Source organism: Nematolebias whitei, chromosome 3 (genome assembly GCF_014905685.2).
Source record: "Nematolebias whitei isolate Nwh7 chromosome 3, NemWhi1, whole genome shotgun sequence".
Classification (NCBI taxonomy): Eukaryota; Metazoa; Chordata; class Actinopteri; order Cyprinodontiformes; family Rivulidae; genus Nematolebias; species Nematolebias whitei.
Window position 1 is genome coordinate 54,326,162 of NC_056500.1, and position 14,271 is coordinate 54,340,432.

Sequence of the window (14,271 nt, forward strand, 5' to 3'; positions counted from 1 at the left end):
TGCATGTATATATACAGTGTATAAATATATATACAGACCCTTTCCAAAAATTTAGAACATCATGAAAAGGTTGTTTAACTTCCATAATTCCATTCAAAACGTTAATCTTTAATAGTTTATATATTCAGGGCCCACAATTTAAACAATTTCAAGTATTTATTTGTTTATTTTACATAATTTGGGCTTTCAGCTCATGAAACCCACGAAAACAGTGTTTAAAAAAATTAGAATATTGTTTTGCAGGGAAAAAAAAGAAAGAAATTAGGATCACAACAAATCAATCAAAACATGGTACTTTCAAAATGATACGTCAGTCTTCAGTACTTGGCTGGGAATCTCTTTGTCTTAATCTCTGCCTCGACGTGACGTGGCACTGAGGCAATCAGCCTGTGGCATTGACTGGGAGTTATGGAAGCCCAGATTTCCTTGATGCTTGCTGTCAGCTCTTTGTTGTTATTGGGTCTGGTGCCCCTCATTTTCCTCTTGAGAATACCTCATAGATTCTCAATGGAGTTTAGGTCCGGCCAGTTGGCTGGCCAGTCAAGCACTGTGGCATGGGCATCAAATCAGGTTTTGGTGCTTCTGGTGGCATGGGCAGGGGCCAGGTCCTGCTGGAAGATTAAATCTGCATTTCCATACAGATCCTCAGCAGAAGGAATCATAAAGTCCTCTAAAACATTCTGGTAGACTGTTGCAGTGACCTTGGATTTAAGAAAGCAGAGTTTACCAACACCTGCATCGGACATTGCACCACAAATCATGACTGACTGTGGATATTTCACACTGGACCTCAATCAGTATGGGCTCTGTTCCTCACTCTTCTTCCTCCAAACCCTTGGACCTTGATTTCTGAATGAAAGGCACACTTTACTTTCATCAGAAAAGAGGATTTTGGACCACTGGCCAATGGTCCAGCCCTTCTTCCCTTTGGCCCAGTTGAGACGCTTCCAACGTTGGCTCAGGTTCAGAAGTGACTTGACCTGAAGAACCCGACAGTTGCAGCCCATCTCCCGGATGCATCTGAATTTGGTGATTTTTGAAGCTGTGACTCCTGCCCCATTCCACTCTTTCTGGATCTCTGCCAGATTCTGGAATCTTCTCTGTTTGATAATCTGTTTGGTAAACGATTGACGTCCTGCCAGTGGGTATGTTTACATGGACATAAGTAACCAGATCAAATGGCCGGTCGGAATAAAAGTGTGTCATGTAAACACTCCGTTCGGGTTATTTTTTGTGTATTCGGCGCGATCCGATATAATTTGTGATCAGAACGAAACGGGTGGTTTACGCCGATCTGATCCGATGTGCATGTAAACGCTTGATCTGTTCGTTTTTATCTGATCGTGAAAAACTGACTTGACTGCGCATGTGCGACTTTGCCATTTCCGCCTGGCTAATGCTAATAATATTAGCATGTCAGAGGAGCAAAACTGGTCGGTGAGCGACACAACATTTCTACTAGAAACTTTGAAAGAGCTCAAAATGATCTCTATTACCTGTAGCTCAGTCAGGGAGTGCAGTAACGTCTCCACCATCATTAAAACCTTTTGCGGGTCCATTTTGGGTGCTCAGGTTTGTTTACGTTCACCCCGGAAGTAGAAATTCTTCTTCTGTGTTTTTTTTAAGGAGAGTTTACCACTCTGCGCATGTCAGTACTGCTGTTCAGAACAAAGCCCGCTGCATGTAAACGCTCGTCATGAACAGATTGTGCCCATGTAAACAATACATTTGAATTATTCAAACAGAACACATTTCAATCCGGTCAAAGAATTCTGCGCATGTAAACATAGCTAGTGAGTACAACCACAGAGACTCCAGACAAGCCTGTAGAGTCACCGTCCCCTGAGCTCCACCCTTCAGTTCGATCACAGATCGACCAAGTAGTAGCCCATGCAGACACACTTACTACTGATGAAGAAAGAGAAAATCTTCGCCAAGTTTACCTCAAATATGAAAAGTCCTTCTCAGTTGACTCTTTGGACTGTGGTTTGACCTCAATCCACACCGTCCGCATACTAACTACACCTAATTCTCCTCCTACCTATGTTCGTCAATACAAGATTCCCTTGGCAGCTTATGAGCCTGTACAAGAGATTATTGACAATCTTTTAGAGAAAGGAATAATCAGGCCATGTAACAGCACCTACTCTGCACCTTTATGGCCTGTCCTCAAACCCAACGGCAAATGGAGACTCACCATCGACTACCGAAGACTGAACCAACAGGTTCCTCTTTCCAGGTGGCCGATGACTCAACTCCAACAAGAACGTCCTAAGGTGACCAACGCTTTGGTCACCTTACTTTTCCATGCTTGATGTGGCTTCTGTGTTCTGGACGAACCCAGTACATATAGCCGATTAACACAAATTGGCGTTCACCTTTGCCAGTTGCCAATACACCTTCATTAGATGTCCTTTTGGCTATGCAAACTCACCAGCTGAGTTCAACATGTTCTTAAATAAAGCGTGCCCTGACGCTGGTGAACGTGGAACCCTCATCTACGTAGATGACATCTTCTTACGACAACCCACGCTTGATACTCATTTAGCTGAGCTTGACCAGGTGCTGGATCAACTCACAGCTGTTGGTGCAAAGATCTCACTTTTGAAGTGCCACTGGTGCAAAGCTAAGGTTGAACACGTTGGTTTCCTTGTAGGTCCCGATGGTGTACAACCCCAACTTAGTAGAGTCCAAGGTCTCTTCAACCTTAAGACACCCTCTAACCTCACTGAACTACGTAGTTTCCTTGGTGTTTGTAACTACTCACGCCAGTTCATGGAGAACTACGCTGATTTGGCAAAATCTTTAACCGAACTCCTCAAGAAAGATGTGCCTTTCCTTTGGTCTGACACACAACAGCAAGCCATGGACGCTCTCAAGGCTAAGCTGTGCTCAGCGCCATGTCTGGCATATCCCAACAGTGACAAAGACTTCCACCTTTAAGTTGGTTTTTCAGCCCATTGCTGGAGTGCTGGTTTGTACCAACTCTATGACCAAGACAAACGTGTGGTAGCTTACGCCAGCAAAATCCTGGCAGACCCTGAACTAAAGTACTCTGATTGTGAGAAAGCACTGTTAGCCACGGTGTGGGCAGTGAAACATTTCTCTAACTACCTAGGTGGACAAAAGACTATTGTGGAGACACAACACCAACTGGTAACTTTTCTTAACAGCCAACGCATAAGAGATGGTGTGGTAACAAACGCACGTGTGGCTTCATGGCTTATGGCCTTACAGAGCTTTGACATAGAGGTTCGCTATGCTCAAAACAAAAGGAACCCTTTGGGTACAGACTTAGCTGTCTGCCAATGGTGTACACAGGATGTCCCCTTGGTCCAGACACCTGTCAAACATGCCACTACCTTTGAAGACCCACATCATCAATATTTTGATGAAAATGTTTATAAAGACCTGACAACAGTGTACGTGGATGAATGCTCCTTCCACCACAACACTTAACAAAGTTGGTGTTGGTGTTGTCTGGATTCACAATGGTGAACAAGACACATTACACTTTAAGCTAGGCTCTCAATCATCACAATATGCCGAAATCGCCGGCATCTTGATTAAATTGCAAACAACTGTAGAACGCTCTGTTCATTCTCTGGTGATCTGCACAGACTCCAATTATGCACAGTTGAGTTTTTCTTGTCATCTGGCTATGTGGAAACGTAAAGGCTTTCTCACGTGCAACAAAAAAGCTGTGAAACACAAGGACTTGTTCATGGCATGTGATCACTTGGTGAAATCACACAACCTACAAGTCTTTTGGAAAAAGGTCAGAGGCCACTCATGTGTGCCAGGTCAAGAAAAAGAGCTTAACGATCTTGCAGATTCATTAGCCAAAAGAGGTGCCATTAATGGTACCTGGTGGTCTTTCAACCCCACTTGGCTACCTGCTCACGTCCCAGACCCTCCCACCCCTGAAGTGTGTCCTCTCACCCGTTCATGTGCTAAAGCCACTACCTCGACTCTTTCACGGCCTGTAGACAACACAGTCTCAGTAGAACCTGCATTTACAGACACAGACCTCATGGAGCTTCAGTCTTTAGATCCAGCCATCAGGAAAATGATTCAGTGCCTGGCTGACCCAGACACAAATGTTCCAACTGCAGATGAACTTGACTCAATTCCTGAACTCAAGACTCTTTTTAAGATTAAATCATTCCTGAAAATGGTCAAAGGCATGCTCGTCTTTGCTCCCGATCCAACATCTTTACCTTCGTTTGTGGTGCCTCGAGACCACAGGGGGGTGATGCTGGTACATGCCCATGACCTTCCATTTTCAGGACACAAAGGCATTAAAGCGACTCTCAATGCATTAAAGCAAGTTGCTTATTGGCCAGGAATGCGCAAAGATGTAAAGGATTACATCAAAAGGTGCTTGGTCTGTTGTCAGTTCCAACCTGCAACACCCCTTCACAGAGTACCATTGCAAAGCAAAGGGATCACATTTCCGTGGTCTGATTTACAGATCGATTGGGTAGGACCCCTTACCAAATTGACCAGAGGAAACAAATATTTCCTCACTGTGACTTGTGCATTTACCAAATGGATTGAATGCCTACCAGCAACCAATGGCACAGCAGACACCACTGCCTAGCTACTTATGAACCACATCTTTACTCGGTTCGGACTCCCCATCCGGGTCAACTCCGACAGAGGTACACATTTCGCTGCTGAAGTGATGCAGAAACTTTGGCAAATGTTGGGTGTCAAAGTCAATTTCCATATTGGCTACCATCCCCAATCATCAGGCCAAGTTGAGCGTTCTAACAGGTTAACAAAGTGTCTTTATTGGTTTTAACCTCATTTAAAGTTGATAAGTGTCTTAAATGGTTTTATTTTGATGACTTTTTCAACAGAGCAGATTAAAATAATTATTTAGTTGATAAAGTTCAGCCCTTCCATTCTGACTGGTTCAAATCGACCACCTCTTTCAAATCAGAGGTGTGGTCAGTTGTTTACAAGAGAGGAAGACCTCTCAGATGAAAAAGAGATGAGATGAACAGAAGTGATGAAGACCTCCAGAGGAGGAGAGATGAATAGGAGAAGATGAATTTTGGAAGTAAAAGAGAAGAAGTGATGAAGACCTCCAGAGGAGGAGAAGGAGTAAGTTTTTAAGATACAACCTACAAAAACTTCCAAGAAGAAAATTAGTTTCAACTTTAGAAAAGTTAATAGAACCCTCTTCAGCGCTCCAGACACCTGCAGTTATCATCATCAGAGTTAACAACAGCTGTCCAGAACTCCAGGAGATGCTCCGGTTGACCATTAGAGCCAGTGACCAAACTCATCACCTTGGTGTCAGGGATATGAAGGAATTTCCACCTTTACATCAAAGACCATCTGAGCAGAAAGAGTCCAACATCTGGTATCTTCAGGAGACCTTCGAAGACGACTCCTGGTAGGAACAGCTGATCTGTACTCTGCAGGTTGACTCTGGTGTCCAAGAATTTAGATTTTAACCAAATTAGTATTAACTCAGTTCAGTAATTATTTTTCCTTAAATCTCAGACCAAATTTTAACTATTGAACGATAAAAAATCCTTCTTTTAGTTAAGTTTGCATAATTCATCTGCCTGTTGAAAATTCCAATTGTTCTACATTACATCTTGTTTTGGTTTGGTTAAGCACATAATTTCATTTATCTGTTAATTCCTGCTAACAAGTAGGTTTATGGTCACGTTAATTTCCATAAAACTCCGGTTGTGAACAAAGCCTTCATTTAAATGTCAGAAATAATTTCCAATAGTTATTTTATCATATATAGTCAAATAAGCATCGCAAAATTGTATTAAAGCGTGTGTGTTTTATTTATAACATCTGAATCCTTCACATAAAAGAACTCACGGTATAAAAAGGGTAATTAAACAAGAACATCTGAATTGATTTTCAGACCTTCAGATTTTCTCTCAAAGCTGAGAGTGTTGCCTCTTCAAAATAAAATTCATAAGGAATTTTTAATCATTGTTAACCCTTCCCGCTACAGTTTAAAATGTTTATTAATATACTGCTTTGGTGGAGGTCTTAGTCCTTGGGCCAGCACAATCTTCACAGACAGATGAGGGAGCAGTTCCTTGAAGGAGTTGGTTCTGGTGACGTCACCGGTGGTGAAGATGAGCCGGCTTTGAGACTGAGCTGAGCAGTGAGCAGCAAGGGGAGAAATCCAAATGGCAGGTCCAGAGAAACAGACAAGGTCGATACACGGGTGGTCAGAGAACCAAAGCCAAACTTGAGACAAGATCCAAAAGTCGTGGTCGTTATAGAGGAAGCTGAGGTCATTTCCATAAGCAGAGCAGATAATCCAAAACAGACAGGCAGAGAGCAAGGCGAGGAATCTGTGGGGCAGGCGTGAGGTCAAAACCAGGCAGACAAACGAGACATGGCATGAACGCTGGACATTTACTCACTGTGAGGTTTCAATAATCTGGCACTGAGCAGAGTGGCTGTGGGGTTAAAGTACAGGAAGAAACAGGTGAGCTGCATGAGGGCTGATTGCAGTGACTCAGCAGAGTGGGTGTGGTTAAGTGAGCAGGCAGATGTGCAGGTTGACAGGAGACATGAACAGGAACTATGGTTGGCAGGGCAGAAAATGTGACAATCAATTCATATCATCATCTTTAAAATACGCTTTTATTTTGAAATTCCCAAGGCACGTCTGTCACCATTTCCGTGCGCGGCTGCGCTCTGCGGCCGCCTCAGCAACATGGCAGGCGAGGCAAAAAACACATATAATAAAATTCACTCTCCAGCTGGATTTAAATCAACTCTGTGGAAATATTTTGGATTCCAACAGAAAGACGGCTAAACAGACAAAACTCATGCCAGTGTTTCCCCTACCATTATACAGGCGGGGCGCCCCGCCGCGTCAACAGAACTGAGCGCCCCACCTACCCAATCCCCCCGCCGCACCCCCGCCCCCAGTTGAGAACCATCGGTACTATTGATGTAGCGGGCGCAAGACACAACACAATCGCGCTAGCAAAAATGCTACTGACGTAACGCTCCTCCCCCTCCCCCTCTAAAACTAACGTGCGTAAAAAACAACAACAAAAACCGCGCATTTTCGCTACTTTACCTTACTGTACAGAAGGAAAGGTTACCCTCAAAAAAATCTGCGAAGCTCCTCAAACACCAAAAATATAATATATGAAAACAATGGAAAAATCACCAGATACCTTAACTCTGCCACAGCAGCAGGAAAAAGTGACGCAGGTCACTCAGACAAACTGTCAAGAACCGATCACCACCGGGCAAGTGGCTTCGACCAAGCTGGGCTGTCAGAGCGAAAATACTCCCCCTGGCTGGAGAAGGTGCTATTTAAGAGACTGAGCTGAATACAGCACCTCAGACTGAGGAAGTCTCTTGGATGAGAGACGAAACGTATCTACATTTTTTTGCTTTGTTTTGTTGTTTGTTTTTTTGAATGACCAGAGGAGCAGATTGAACATTCTTAGATTTTTCTACCTGGATTATTGAGCATGCATCAGGACTCCCCCTGGCTGTATAAAACTGAACTTGGTATGTCATTTAGTCAATAAATACATTAACTGGATGGATGACAGACAAAATTCAGCACATAATGAAATGATAGGATATTTCTATTTCTTGTTTTAGGAATGTTTTGTCGAATATGCAGACACCACAAACAGGCAATTGTGAGAGGAAGCCATTCCAGGCCATTTGTAGAGTGTCCCTGCCAGTCCTACAGACTAGACCGTCACATGGCATCTGAACATCATAAAAACGCCTGTCAGCGCCATTTAAGTTTGACTACAGGTAAATTAGTTTATGTTATTTTGATTTAATTTATTATTAACATATTTGGCTCTTGAATTCTAATGATGCTTGTTATTTCAGGCAACACTGTCCTGGCTTCATCTGAGCCCTCAGTTGTCCTGGAGCACGAGGCTGTGGTGGGGGCATTCAAGTGCTTGTATTGGCTGATAAAGCATGAAATAGGCCACCACTACAACTATCCAGCCTGCTCGAACTAGCAAATCTTTTGGGCTGCACCTATTTTCACAAGCTCCATGCAAGCATCTTTAAATGATTTAATACAAAAATTATATTTAAAATTTTTAAACTATTTAATTGTCAAGCAATTTTGACTAGTAACCTTTTTTTTTAGATTGGCAAAAGCACCAACTACAGGTCACACCAAATAATTGATGAAATGCTGGAAATATTGGCCGCTGTGGCTGAAAAGCCGATATTGAGCGATATTTTTCAGTCTAAAGCCACATGCTTGGAGATTGATGAGAGCACAGATGTCTCTGTGTGCAGACAGCTTGACATTCATGTGAGGTACGTCTACTCAATGTGTAACATTTAATGGATCAATAAAATGACAAATTACAGTTAATTAAATATAAAAATGTATTATATTCCTAGATACTTGGACAATGAGTGGAAGGTCCTTTGCCAATTCCTGGATCTGATTTGCCTCACTGACAGGAAAGCAGATTCAATAGTGGGGCAATAAAGAACATCATTCACACAAAAGGCATCCCTACAAATTCCATCTTTGTCCTTGGTACTGATGGTGCTGCTGTAATGACAGGTATTGCATTGTTTTTGTTGTTGTTTTTTGTGCATAATTAAATTGCTTTGAATATACATATATGATTTAATTAATAAATGTATTTAATAGGAGGACAAATGGAGTTTCAAAACAACTAACAGATGACTGGCCATGGCTCCTAAGTGTCCAGTGTGCTGCACGTAGGCTAGCTCTGGCCTGTAAGGATGCATCTGAAGAGGGCGTACATTCAGAGACCACTTGGGACAGCTGCAGCTGTTCTTCAGGAGCAGTGCAAACCGCTCAGCTTCTCTGAAAGCTGCAGCAACAGTTCTCGGTGTGGGTGAGATAAAAGTGAAGGTTGAAAGAATGAAAAAAATAAATTAAAATAAAACATTTGGCAATACGTGAAAACTTTACTTGTATTTACTGTATATTATTTGTACTATAGCAGCTCTGTTGTTTTATCTGTTATTGACTAGCAAGTCGAGGACACACGATGGCTCTCCCAACACGAGGCAGTAAAAAACCTGCTTGTAAACATCACGGCCGTGCTGGGTGTCCTGGCAGAAGAAGTAGAGACCCGGAAATGTCCTCCTGCTAAGGGACTGTATTCATTTCTTGCCACCTATCGCTTCATTGCTGCCCTTCACCTGCAAGCTGATGCGCTTCCTCACCTGGCACGCCTCTCGGAGCTCTTTCAAACAGAATGTTCTTGGCAGTCAAAGAGCAGGTAATCTAAATAACTCCTCTGAACCACTAACTTCATGTTTAGTTTGCACAAAAATAGGATATCACAACAATTACTGCCCTCACATGAATCATTTTACATTAAACTCGTGGCTTATTTTCCCAGGTCTCTGTCACCCTGGCCTTAATAAAGGGCATAAAAGATTGTGCTGGACATGAACATGGCTCACACTGAAGTAACTGAAGCAAAATCTTGAAGACCCTTCAGGACTGGGGGCATTCTGCTGAACAGGAGAGCGAAAGAAGAGGGGACGATATAAAAAGCAGACGGCAGTGCTGGCAAAGATTTCAATCTCAGGTATAATTATAATAATTATATGGCCTTTGGCAGACTATTTAGATACTTCAATTGAAGTTGTTGCACAGTTATTTAAGTGTAAAAATACATCCATGTCAATAAAGAGAGTTTCTGAAACTTATTTGAAGCTCATAACAAGCGCTAAACAACGATGTGGAACACACACACACCATAAAAAATCAAAATTGAGCACCCCGCCAAGGGAGCTGATCTAGGGGAAACATGCAGCAGGTGCTAGTGTGAGTTCAAATACTCAGGAAACAACTAATTTGTCCGTTCACCAGAAGAAGAAACACGGCGTTAATAGCATGTTATGTACGCTCAATAACTATTTTAGTTTCTTTATAAGTGAAAGGTCATCAGCGCAATTTTAAGTTAACTGGTTTAAAAAATGCACTTAAACATGAGAAATGTGAGACTGTACTGAACAGGTCATTTATTTTTATTTTTTCATTAATTAAGAAAAATGTTTTTTAATTTAAACGCCTGGCGCCTGTAATAACAGAAATAAAATGGTTAAATCATATTTGAATTGTTTTTGTAACTTTATTTATATGTAAATGAGACGGGCGTTTGATATCACAATATGTCGATCACAGACTTGTGAATCGAGTAGAATCGAAATCGTATCGTGACAAACTTTGTGATATCGAGAAAAACCGTATCGTCATACAAACAAATCAATATAATATCGTATCGTGGTAGAGCTGGTGATTTACAGCCCTAGGCTATAGTCATTGAGGACTGATGGGTGCGTTTTCTTTGGCACTGGAACAAGGCAGGATGTTTTCCACAACACTGGAACCTTCTCCTGGGTCAGGCTAAGGTTGAAGAGGTGCTGCAGAACCCCACAGAGCTGCTCTGCACAGACCTTCAGGACTCTGGGACTGACACCATCTGGACCTGCAGCCTTATTCCGGTTCAGTCTCTCCAGCTGCTTCCTCACCTGACTTCTGGAGAAGCAGAGGGGGGAGGCAAAGGAGGTATCAGCATCTTCTGATTTAGTTGAAGACCAACATGTAGAAGAAGGGTCCATGACTGAGGTGGTAGATACAATATTTGAGGTGTGACAGGACAGCCTTGGGTCAATGGAGGGTGGTATGTCTGTTTGGCTGTGGGCAAGAGAGGAGGATGCTGAGCTTGTTCCTGAACTGAACCTGTTGAAGAACATGTCCAGGCTTCCATCCTTCTGATCCTCCTTCTGCTTGAAGCCTGTGATCTGTTTCATCCCTGACCACACCTGTCTGATATTGTTCTGTTGGAGTTTGCTCTCCAGCTTCTTCTTGTACACCTCCTTGCTGTTTCTGATCTTGACTTTTAGTTGCTTCTGTGTGCTCCTCAATAATTCCCTGAAGGCTCTTTTTTTCTGGTTTAGCAGTTTAATGTGAGCCGGTGTCCCATAAAAGATGTAACGGTTCATGATGTAAAAAGAAATAAAAGTTTTTAAGAAAAGTTAAAGAGACAAGATGCTACAGCTCAACGTTCTCCGTTATTTGTGTGTTTTTAGAAACAGCATATTCTTAATAAGATCACCTCCTCTGGTATCCACACGCTCTTTATTGAATCAGACAAGACTCCAGATACCGCTTTTTCCACTTCAACTTCCCCACTTGCTGTGCAGCTCAAGGACTCTGCAGCCTACTGCCCGTCTCCCACAGGGCTGTGGGCACCGGAGCTGCTCATCACTGTGGGCTCCAAAAATAAACTCTGGACTCCCAGACCGCCCAACAGTGTCGCATGGTTTTATCTGCGGCAGCAGGTCGTCGATAGAGATAAACAGTTGCCCAAACTTTAAGAAGTGCGCTCCAAACTCACACTGTTTCGTACTTTACATAATTTGTGTTTGAGTCCATCATTACTGTTCGCTGGGTTGGCAGCCTGTTGTTTTCATGGCCGATTAAAGTCCATGTCTGGAGGATCTATGATGAGGAAAGCAGCGGCACAGCTGTGGATCTATATACTGTGTCTGTAGAACAGAGTGAGTCTGGAGGATCTATGATGAGGAAAGCTGTGGAACAGCTGTGGATCTATATACTGTGTCTGTAGAGCAGAGTGAGTCTGGAGGATCTATGATGAGGAAAGCAGCAGCACAGCTGTGGATCTATATACTGTGTCTGTAGAACAGAGTGAGTCTGGAGGATCTATGATGAGGAAAGCAGTGGAACAGCTGTGGATCTATATACTGTGTCTGTAGAACAGAGTGAGTCATGCTGGTGATCAGCTGATGTGAGGAACCCACAGCCTTCTCATGTCATCACAGCACTATCTGAAGAGCTGTGGCAAAATAAAAGGATCCAGAAAACAACGTCACAGAAATTTATGGCAACACATTTAACAAACATAAAAAGTGGAACAAATATAAAAAATAAACAAACAAAAAACATAAAGAAAATGTGCATTGTGACGGGGCAAACATGCTTTAGCCCCATATTTTCAAAAGCAAATCTTTCACATCCTCAACTATTAAAACCAAAACTGTGTGTGTGTGTGTGTGTGTGTGTGTCCTTGTTTATGCTACTTTGTGAGGCCCATTTTTCCAACTTATACTACATTGTGGGGACCAACTGCTCCTTATGGGGCCCAAAGCCCGGGCCCCATAAGAAGAAGTCCCGTTGGTGGGTTAGGGGCTAGGTTTAGGACTAAGGTGTGAATTGAGGATGTGTTAGGTTTAGGGTTAGGTATGTACTGGTAATGGTTAGGTTATGGATAAAGGTCATGGTTAGGCTATAGAAATTAATGAAAAATGAATGGAAGTCAATGCAAAGGCCCCACAAAGATAGCAAAACAAACCTGTGTGTGTGTGTGTGTGTGTGTGTGTGTGTGTGCGTGTGTGTGTGTGTGCGTGTGCGTGTGTCAGATGAATGTTACTCCCTCGTTATTGCAGAGCAGTAAATCCAACAAGTCAAAGATACAGAATGCCATGAAGCTGGAGTTAAGTTGTTCGGAACATGACCTCCTCCCAGCTCAGAGCCTGCAGCTTCTGATCACTAACCCGCTCGGGTTTGAGTCACTAAATGTAAAAACATCCGTTAAATCAGCCAAAAACAAACCTGACGCTCGCCTCATGGGCTCTGCTATTTCACATATTTAACTATTAAGAGCTTACAAGTCCAGTTTAAGTAATAATAAATAAACTACTCACTCGATCAATGTTTTGGAGCAAATAATGATGGAGCAGGGCCCAAAGATATCCACCCACCAACGACGATATTTTCATTGCAGCAGCTCCAGTATGTGGCTCGTGCTGCCGACAAGCTGCAGGCGCGTCACCAGGCAACAGCTTGAGTGACGTGCAGTTGGACCAATGAAAGCGCTTGTTTACCAGAGGCTCTCTTTGTGGCGGCCAATAGCAGAGCAGCGTGGCTTCACGAGGGCAGGGGAGGGGAGAAAACTGTTGCGGTCTGAGGGTGTTTAGTTTGAGGTGGGAGATGATTGTTCCAATTTCTCTGTTACATAATTGATCAAAATCACCGCGTGCGTCCAACATAACTCATGAACTCTTCTGAAAGACATTCGTTTTATGGATGTTAGGCAGAATACTGCATGTCAGAATGCAGCTCACAAAGAAAGAAACCAATGTTTAAATGACAAAATCGGGAGCTTATTACATATTTACATTCCTCCTTTGTTCTTAAACTGATATGTGAAGGTTTTATTTAACTGTGTGATCACCTTATATTGGTAATTACAATAAAGTTAATCAGCCTAAACTCTAAATGGCCAAATCTGGATATTGATTTTTTATTAAATGTGAACATAGTGCAGCTGTGGTCACATTTTATCCATCTTAACATTTTCATCAAAACTTGCTCAGTTTTTGTGCTAACTAATGCTGCCACCCTCAGGATTTCCTGTCAAATGTAAAAACAAATAAATAAATAAAGGATATTTCAAGTTCCTCCCTCACTGCAGACATTTTCTCTTGCATGGGAAAGAAGATGCTTAAGGATGTAATAATCCCATTGTGTTGTTTACATGAACAGTCATTTACTTTGCTTTATGCTTATTTATTAACAGCTGTTCCAATGTTGTTCTAGCCACCATGTCCGTCTTCTCTCGTCTCTCTCTGCTCCGACTAACTACACCACATGTCCCTCCTTGTTTAGAACAAAAACATATTTGTAACACAAAAAGTTTCCTTCTAACTTAGTCTTTAAATCATATTGTTACTTTTTTTTTTTTTTTTACATAGAAATCAAAACAACTATAAATCAAAACAATTTTCATTCTACATTACTAAACCAAAGGGCCCCGGAGGGGACGTGGGGGATTTTATTCTTTTGCGTTCCCTCGCAGCACTGTACAATATTGTGAGGTAACACTACATACTGTACAGTACTGTGAAGTAACACTACATACTGTACAGTATTGTGAGGTAACACTTTGCCCCTTTGGCTACGCTAATTCACCAGCTGAGTTCAACATCTTTTTGAACAAAGCATGTCCAGACGCCCACGGACGTGGGACACTGATCTACGTGGACGATGTCCTTTTGAGGCAGCCAAAACTGGACTTACACTTGGCTGAGATTGACCACGTTCTGAATCAACTGACTACTGCTGGTGCTAAAATCTCACTGTCAAAATGCCAGTGGTGCAGGACCAAGGTGGACTACGTTGGCCTACTAGTAGGTCCAGACGAAGTACAACCACAATTGACTCGCACCCAAGGCCTAGACAATCTCAAAGTCCCCACCAAT

General features: G+C 42.5%; 1 protein-coding gene across 1 annotated transcript in view; it reads right to left on the bottom strand.

The window, feature by feature from the left end:
• Window positions 1–12,778, bottom strand: part of LOC119407554 (cyclin-dependent kinase-like 5) — a 246,122-nt gene extending 233,344 nt beyond the window's left edge. Inside the window, exon 1 of the mRNA XM_037674374.1 lies at window positions 12,715–12,778. The gene's annotated coding sequence lies outside the window, so the exon portion shown is untranslated. The remainder of the gene's footprint in view (window positions 1–12,714) is intronic.
• Window positions 12,779–14,271: the final 1,493 nt, after the last annotated feature.